Source organism: Lampris incognitus, chromosome 20, assembly GCF_029633865.1.
Source record: "Lampris incognitus isolate fLamInc1 chromosome 20, fLamInc1.hap2, whole genome shotgun sequence".
NCBI lineage: Eukaryota > Metazoa > Chordata > Actinopteri > Lampriformes > Lampridae > Lampris > Lampris incognitus.
In genome coordinates, this window is record NC_079230.1 from 21,777,909 (window position 1) to 21,787,688 (window position 9,780).

Consider the following 9,780-nt stretch of genomic DNA (forward strand, 5'->3'; position numbering starts at 1 on the left):
GAACACAATCCCAAAACACGTTTCTGCAATACTTGCTAAAATATCCTAAATAGATCAACATTGGTATGCTTTTTTTTCTTTCAACTAAACCACATGAGTGCAATTTAATTCATGTTTCCATCCATCCATTATCCGAACCGCTTATCCTGCTCTCAGGGTCGCTGGAGCCTATCCCAGCAGTCATTGGGCAGCAGGCAGGGAGACACCCTGGACAGGCCGCCAGGCCATCACATGGTACACACACACACACACACACACACACACACACACACACACACACACACACACACACACACACACACACACACACACACACACACACACACACACACACACACACATCTACCTAGGGACAATTTAGTATGGCTGAGTCACCTGACCTACATGTCTTTGGACTGTTGGAGGAAACCGGAGCCCCCGGAGGAAACCCACGCAGACCCGGGGAGAACATGCAAACTCCACACACAGGACAACCCCCCAAGGTTGGACTACCCCGGGGCTCGAACCCAAGACCTTCTCGCTGTGAGGCAACCACGCTAACCACTGTGCCACCATGCCGTATGATACATTCTGTAGAAATATATTTTTACAACCCTATTTACAACGCTATTTTGCAAATCGGAAGAACAAATATTGTGCTGATTTGTATCAAGTTGTGTGTGTGTGTGTGTGTGTGTGTGAGAGAGAGAGAGAGAGAGAGAGAGAGAGAGAGAGAGAGAGAGAGAGAGAGAGAGAGAGAGAGAGAGAGAGAGAGAGAGAGAGAGAGAGAGATCATAACATTTTCATAAAAAGTACGATTTGCATCATTTTCTGTTAATGTGATTGCGTGATAGCCCGGCAATATTTCGGTGTTTTTTTTTTTTTTTTTTTGGAAAGGCATTTACTTGACAATATACATGCAATTGTGCAATAAATGGATGATAAGCTGACTTGTTTGTCAGCCTCTCGAACACATATAAAAGATGATTGCAGCAATATCCTTAAATGCTTCCAATTGCAAACAGCTCCCATTCTTCCTCTGCACAGCGTTCAGTAGCACATACTGTAAACCCATAGTGTTGTCCTCGGCAGCCATCTCATAGGTCGTGTCTGTGTTGTCTGGGAAATTGTAAGGGAAAGTTGCTGAGCTGAATGACGCGGGAGGCATGGGAATGGACAGAGATGCTGCTCAGACTTGGGGGATTCGTTGATAAGGCGAGGTGTTCACTAACGGTGATGGTGAACCGTTTGGAGGAATCAGGAAGGTTTATTTGTCATTTCATTTCATGCACCCGCGTACATGAAACGAAATATCATTTCCCCCACCCCACAGCAGTGCAACACAAAGACAAAAACACATATCCAAACTACAACAACACATATATCCAACATATCCCCCCAAAAAATTTCACTGTCCAAGAGAGCGAACGCCAGGATGACTGTCGGAACTGCAGGTCTGCATGGGCTAGCAGTTAGCTTAGCCTAACCCGCTTCCACGTCCTGTCAGACCGCCCTCTGTGTTTCCTCCTCGGGCTCAGCTCTGGCAGGGCCGTGGTCCCTGGGCCCACCAGACCAGGCTCCCCCAGCCGATCCAACGCCAGCAATCCTAGCCAGACACCCTTGACACACCACGCCACACAACACCAAAAACAGTCAACTCTAGGCGAGGCCATCGCCAGACCACCCTGTGTTATTGGAACTGCCGGTCTGCATGGGCTAGCAGGTAGTCAGTTAGCAGTTAGTTAGTAGGCGAAGATTATGTTGGGGAGCCATCTTGCAATGTGTGTGTCCCAACATCTGAGTGTGGCCGGTTGTGAATATGGATCTTCACATATGTCTGTGAGCATCCATGTGTCTGCATGTGTGTCTGTCTGTACATACATGAACGGGAGACACCGCACACGGTGGCGAACACCTGTACGTCATGTGAGCAACGGTGCATGAGTAGGTCAGATGCAATGTATTTAAAAAAAAGAAAATTCCTCATTTCATTTCTCGCCCTCCTGCTGGAAAATCAATGACAGAATGCCTGGCAGAATTCCAAACAAAAGGTGAATCAATTTTCAATCTCCAGCTTTGTGTATCCGGACAACTTGACAGCCCAAGTGCCAAAAAGAAACTACCTCCCTACTTTTTTTTCTTGCTGTACAGATAACATTGATTTGAGATAGGGGTGGGATTTTGTCAATATTTGCTTGTCTCTGGCCCAACCGAGACCTGCGGTTTAACTCGAGGACATTAAAACTTGGACAGTTGTGTAACTTCAGTTTGGTTTAAGGATGTATGTGTGTGTGTGTGTGTGTGTGTGTGTCAGTGTTGTAGTCGAGTCACTAAACCTCGAGTCCGAGTCAAGTTTCGAATCCTCGGTGTTCGAGTCTGAGTCCCCAAAGAAGAGTCCGAGTCAAGTCCCCATTACCTGAGTCCGAGTCCAAGTCATCAAGGTTGAGTCTGAGTCGAGTTCAAAGACGGGCTCCGGTGCTCCACTCTGGCACCATAAAACAGCTGACATACAAATAAAAAAGGTCTACATTAAACACAAATGACACAGCCGTGACCGTTTCAAAGGGAGTTTATTTACTTTGTGACACAACAGCCAAACAAATGCACTCGCAAGCATGTGCACACACACCAGTGTTGTAGTCGAGTCACTAAACCTTGAGTCCGAGTCGAGTCTCGAGTCCCCAGTGTTCGAGGCCAAGTCCGAGTCATCAGTGCTCAAGTCCAAGTCGAGTCACGAGTCCTGAAAATCAGGACTCGAGTCCTGGACTCGAGTACTACAACACTGGTGTATGTGTGTGTGTGTATGCAAAATTATTTATCATCCACAAAGTAATTGTTCCATAGCTACATAGTTAATGTGTGTATCATCTAGCCTACTCATGTAGTAAACATGACAATGGTTGCCCTTACACATCAGTTAAGTCAATCTGCACAATGTTACTCTATAGTCCAATGAATAAGTAACATAGTCATGTTTTACATACATCAGTTGAATGGCATCTTTACATATCCTTTTGCACTTCTCTTTTGAATAAGCCAGTTTTTTTAATTCAGTCCCGGTTGCCCCCCCTCCCCCCTCGTCACCTTTCTCACTCATAATTATACTTCAGAATGTCAGACTGCCGCCTTGTTTTATGAAAGATGGGGGGGTAGTGATAAAGCCCCCTTGTGCCCCTTTAATGTCTGACAATATCGCAACATTTACTCACCCGGGAATACACTGCCTGCTCATGCCATGGGCAACCAGGTCACGTGGCATTCACAAGAATCCTCCGCAAGTTCATTTGGGGGATAATTCTCACCGCACAGGCCACCGCAGATGAAGTCAGCTAGCCAGGGAGGCGGTAATGGCCGTACTGGGATTGTGTGTTACTGCAGGTCACAAGATGAAGTGTGCAGCTCATAACATTAGCTTTAATGCAACATACTTTACTGCAGCAAAGGTTTGAGGTGCGTATGAAAGAGGCTGCTTCTGTGCACAGTCTCTGTGCTTTCACCCTTTTTAGTAACTTTATCGTTTTAAGAAGTCGTTTTTAAAAAATGAAGAAATTCAGAATTGCTTAAAAAGAAATTCAGTGTATCGCTCTTGTCAACCCTGCAACTAACGCTCATTCAAATAGATCTGTGAAAGATATCAAAACAGTTTCAATGCTCACACAACTGAACATTCCTACTTTTTTAAGAACAAGGAAATTATTTCTGGGACAAAAAAAAGGTTTTGAAACATTATTGATTATCAAATCAAACATACAACCCTCTATTTGTACTACTTTGCAACGCCTTATTAAGTCCTATGTGTTTCACCCCACCAAATGTACTCTATTGTAAACTACTAATAAGACCCGTTAGTCCCTAGCTAACGGGTCTGACCCTTCAGCCGAGCGGTTAGTGATGTCGCCTAGTGGTGCAGTACACTTCGTATCGAATCCCGCCCCGGGCAAGAAAATAACCCGTTACACTATGTTCACCAGTAATTGGCTAAGAAAACAGTTGTGATATCTGAATTGTTACTCCCATCTACTTAAAATTATAAAAAAAAGTATAAATAATATCGGGGTTTACTACTCAGTATGAGAACGCAGTTTGTATTGCGTATGTACTTGGTAGACTCACATCCAAGCGGAAGTGACGCTTCGTCGCGTTCGCTTTGTCCGTTCAATTTAGCGTTGGCTCCTTATTCGTGCTAAAACCATATTTTATAATGAAATTGTTCAAAAAAGTGCGTTCGAATTTACCAACGCCGTCTGCTGTTACTCCCGCTTTAATGTCCAAATCCAATCGCCAGAATAAAATATTGGCATTAACTGGAAACCACGGATGCGTTAAAATCTCGACATTTACAGTACTGAATGTGGGTGGAGCCTGCGGCCACGTCACGTAACTGTTAAGTTTCTGTCTGCGAAAAGAACAGAAAAACTGGCTGACGTTCCTTTTATTCTCTGTGCAAAGTGCAATATTTTAAGATAGTCTTGGCATTAAAATGTGTTTTAATACCACTTCTAGTTCAGTGAATGTATACGATCTGTAGTGTGTTAGTTATTACGAAGATTCTTTCAGGTCTCGCCAGAAGAGTGTTGGAATGCAACGTTTCTGAACGTTTTCAACATTGAACACAACCCCAAAACGCGTTTCTGCAATACTAAATGCAATATTTAAGCTATTTTTTTGCATTAAAATGCATTTTGATTACATTTCTAGCGAGAAATGTGTTTTTTTTTATAATCTTCACTCAGTGAGTGTACCTGATCTTTAGTTAGTTAGTTATTATGGAGATTCTCTAAGGTCTCACTAGAAAATTGTTGTAATGCCATTAAACACTGACATTAAACACAATCCCAAAACACGTTTCTACAATACTTACTAAAGTATTCTAAATAAATCAATATTTCTATGCTTCTTTTTTTTAAGTAACCCACCTAAATGCAGTGTAATTAACGTTTTGGCTGCAGTATATTTTGATATATTCCTTAGATTTATATATATATTTTTACGACCCTATTTAAAACACATCAAAGAAAATTGAATCAGTTCATCTGGACACAACGTTTATTGAGCGAAAGTGACAAACATAATTTAAAGTAATAATTTTTGACTTAATTTATAGCCAAATTGGTCATTTTAGCCTACTTTTTTTTCTTTCCACTTTTTTTCCCCAATTGTACCTGGCCAATCACCCCGCCCTATGAGCCGTCCTGGTCGCTGCTCCACCCCCTCTGCCGATCTGGGGGGGGGGGGGCTGCAGACTACCACAAGCCTCCTCCGATACATGTGGAGTCACCAGCCACTTCTTTCACCTGACAGTGAGGAGTTTCTCCAGGGGATGTCACGCAAGGGAGGATCACGCTATTCCCCCCCAGTTCCCCCTCCCCCCCGAACAGGCGCATACCCACATCCGGCTTCCCATCCGCAGACACGGCCAATAGTGTCTGTAGGGACTCCCGACCAAGCCGGAGGTGACATAGGATTTTGAATTGGCGAGCCCCATGTTGGTAGGCAACAGACTATGCTACCCGGCCGCCCCAATTTTAGCCTACTTTGAAGCCTATTTTCCTGATGAAATGCAAGATTTGTCTTTTCAGACCTAACCCTAACCCAAGCAGTTCAGGCCCCATACCTGTAGTAATGCCCTGGATGGTCAGCATGATTGCAAACTAACAAAATAACTTTAATTTCATGTGTTGGGCCTCCAAAGGCCTCTCTGAAAGTAAGGCTGGGCCAAGGCTATGTCCATGAAATGTTAAAATTGAAACTGTCATAGGACTAAACCAAATACGTCGTTAGAAAGGTCTTGACATGGAGAGTAAAATTATGTGATTCTGAAGATTTTAAATGGATACTGCTTTCAAAACCTTGACCTCAGTGCATGTTGGAAGGCTTGTCATTGAGCAACAGAAGGGGCTATAGACATGGGATCAACTGTTATGGAGAGCTCTTGACTTCAGCTATGTGACCCAGTGGCGGCATTGTCAAATATGGTCAAAATTAATTTTCACCCATTTAACAATGAGATATTTAAAATCTGGGCGGTACGGTGGCACAGTGGTTAGTGCGGTCGCCTCACAGACATAGAGGCCCTAGGTTCCAGCCCCGGGGTAGTCCATCCTTGGGGGGTTGTCCCGGGTCGTCCTCTGTGTGGAGTTTGCATGTTCTGCCTGTGTCTGCGTTGGTTTCCTGCGGGTGCTCCAGTTTCCTCCCACAATCCAAAGACATGTAGGTCAGGTGAATCGGCCGTAATAAATTGCCCCTAGGTATGAATGTGTGTGTGTATGTCAGCCCTGTGTGATGGTCTGGCGGCCTGTCCAGGGTGTCTCCCCGCCTGCCGCCGAATGACTGCTGGGATAGGCTCCAGCATCCCCATGACCCTGAGAGCAGGCTAAGAGGTTCAGATAATGTTTGGATATTTAAAATCTGATCACACAAATGTTTTCCCATTCCCTTAAACCCCTCAGGGTATTCTCAATTTAGTATTTACAACGTTCAATTCTAGCAACTACGCTATCTTTAAAAACTACAATTCCCTTAAGCTGTGCTATCCAAGCTATAAATCAGCACAATGGTTGTACTTCTTCCGGTTTGCAAAATAAAGTTGTAAATAGGGTCGAAAATATATATATTTATAGACTATATCAAATACATTCTGCAGTCGAAACATAAATTACGCTGCATTTACGTGGTTAATTAAAAAAATTAAAGCTTACAAATGTTGACTTATTTAGGATATTTTCAAGTATTGTACAAACGCGTTTTGGGGTTGCGTTTAATGTCGGAAACGTTCAGAAACGTTGCATTTCAACAATTTTCTGACGAGACCTGAAAGAATTTTCCTAATAACTAACAAACTAAAGATCATATTGTAACGTGCATGGATAAGAAGACACGCTGGCCGCTGGCTGGCGGATCCGACCCTTTAGTCGAGCGGTTAGCGATGTCTCCTGCGATATGGGCGATACGGGTTCGCGTCCCGGCCGCGGCAGTTCCTGTGGTTGCGTTGTCCCCCAAATTCGCTACAATATAAATCCACTGAACGAAGATAATGAAAATAAAATTAACATTTCTCGCTAAAAATGTTATCAAAACACATTTTAATGCGAAAACTATCTTTAAAAACTGCACTTTCCAGCGAGCATAAAAGGAATGTTAGCTTCTTCTTTTTTTTTTGCTAACATAAACTTGACAGTCAGGTGATGTGGACGCCGGATGGAGGCTCCCCTAACGTTGGCTAAATTTGTATTGTTGATACTGTAACGAATTCGGGGGGGGGGGGGTAACTACAGGAACTGCCGTGGCGCGAACCCGTATCGCCCGCACCGCGGGACATATCGCCGACCGCTCGACTACAAGGTCACTTCCGCTGGCTAGCGGCCAACGTGTCTACTTATCCATGCACGTTACAATATGAAACATAGTTCTACTTCAGGAACGTCCAGATGTTAACTTATGCTTGGTTCGCAGGAACGTAAAACGGCAGCGTTTTATTCTGGTGACTGGGTTGGGTGCATATCAGATATGCATATGGGTTGCATATTGCTTCGGAAAATTTTCCCCTGACCAGTCGTTTCCATGGAAACGAAAAAGGCAAAAAGAATTATGGGACCGTTTTGACAGTGACCATGAAGTCCATACTTGAGATCTTTCTCTATGTAGTGTAAACTACTAATAAGACACGTTAGCCCCTAGCTAACGGGTCTGACCCTTTAGCCGAGCGGTTAGTGATGTCGCCTTGTGGTGCAGTACACCTCGTAGCGAATCCCGCACCGGGCAAGAAAATAACCGGTTACAGTGGCATGGATACACGTACCTCTTGTAGCAGCTGTAAGATGGTTTCTCACAGACTGAAGAACACCAGTCACACCACGAATCAGGATCTGCACATTTATTCTAAAGAAAGTAGCATGGGGCACAGTCAAGTCACACACAGTGGCAAGGCTGTCTCATGTCCCATTACAAGAGCTGCTCAACTTTATATATATAATGTACGTATAATAAAATACAACTATGAACAAAATGTGTGCACACCAAAAGAATGTCTGCCCCTACAGTGGCCACACGTGTATTCAAAATCAGCAGTCAAGGTAAAAGCAAAAACGGAAACGATCAACAAGCAAAACTATGCTAGGCCACTCATTCAATGCAGTCCTTCCATAAAAGTCCACAAGAATATAACAAATAACAATTTAACACCATAACGCGCCTAAAGAAAGTGGCATGGGTAGGCCGTCTCTCGTTCTCCTGCAGTGAGTCAGGAAATATGCAAATAAGGAAAATCTCCCGACAGATTTAACAGGATGTAATGGCCGTTTTTACCGCCAAAACCAATGGCAAAACCCAGAAACATGTTAGCAATGATCTACTGTTACATTTCCATACAGTTTAAGCCAGGGAAAAAATACTTTTAAACGCGCTAGCTTAACCAAGGCATAGAGTGTTACAACATGTATTACCATTACAAGAGCTGCTCAAGTTTTCCCGCGAATCCGCAGACACGTCACTCACGTCACTCCTGCGTCTCTTGTGTGTCACTAATTGAAGTCCCCCTTGCTACAACAGGTAAACCGGAAATACATATTCATTCGTTAAACATAAGGTTGGTGTTAAACAGATTAACAAAAAATATTACACACAGGTTTTGAAAATGTTCACCAAGAGAAAAAAATATAAAATAAAGATAACATGAACACCATATTGACTCAACGACACTTTCACATATTATATTTGCATACTGACGTGAGGCACGCTAAAATGTACGTACTTTTTCTTTGTAGTATGAACAAGTCAGAAACAGCTTTAGTGATTCTGATTCTGAAAATATACATACAATAGATTTGTCTATATCAACAGGACATGCAGAAATTAGCTTCAGAATACTGCTTTTTGCAGCACGAGGTACACAAGGGTGGGTTTGCTACAAGAGCAGTTGTACCAGTATGGCATGCCTCTTACAGCAGTGGTGTACATAGGTCAAAGTGTTCGGTCAGAGATATAAAATAAGTCTGTGCATGGTTGTGACAACGCTGACAACACCCTAATTACACTTCATAGAGCTCTAGATGAACGGGGCAAATAAGAACGATAAAGGTGAAATACTTTTGTCCACAAGCCAAATGGAATTGAACTGATGACGCCTGGCTCTGAGTCAAGGTGGACGACAGACAAGCCAGCAGTCTGACAAGCCGATGGATTCCTGCACTCCCAACCGCTGCCCCCATTTGTCCCGACTCTACAGCCAATCAACGCAGATAATCTTTTGAATTAGGAAGTGGGGAGAAAAAAATCCAGGGTGAGCACTTCCATGAGATAAGTACCCTTTGTTGGTCGGGGCAATGGTATTTTAATTAAATATATGAACACATGGTCCTGCCCCAGATGATGAAGTCTAAACAAAGATAGCATCATCTAATCAAAACCAGGCCCAGAGTGTTTCAAGGGCAGAATTATTTTCTATTAAGGCCCCTCTCCCTGGGGATTGAGCCAATTTTCTTTATTATGATAGAATCAGCATATTGTAGATTGAATCGGACGATAGTGTCATAGCGGGGTAGGTGTGATGGTCTCCGGTGCACTGCTGGAATCCTAAAACCTTCACACGCCAAACTCTGTCTTTATTCACACTTGTCCAGGCCCTGCAGCTGTTTTCATTCTTTTTGGATGATTATTTTTCTAAACCGCAGAGAGGTTATGTTCCCACAAGGGCAAAAAAAGATGACATCATTTACCCATGTCGATGCACACAATAGCCATTCCTGCAAACGACCTCAGTGGTGTGTTGACGTGTTGACCTCTCTTGATTGTCATCGGTTTACC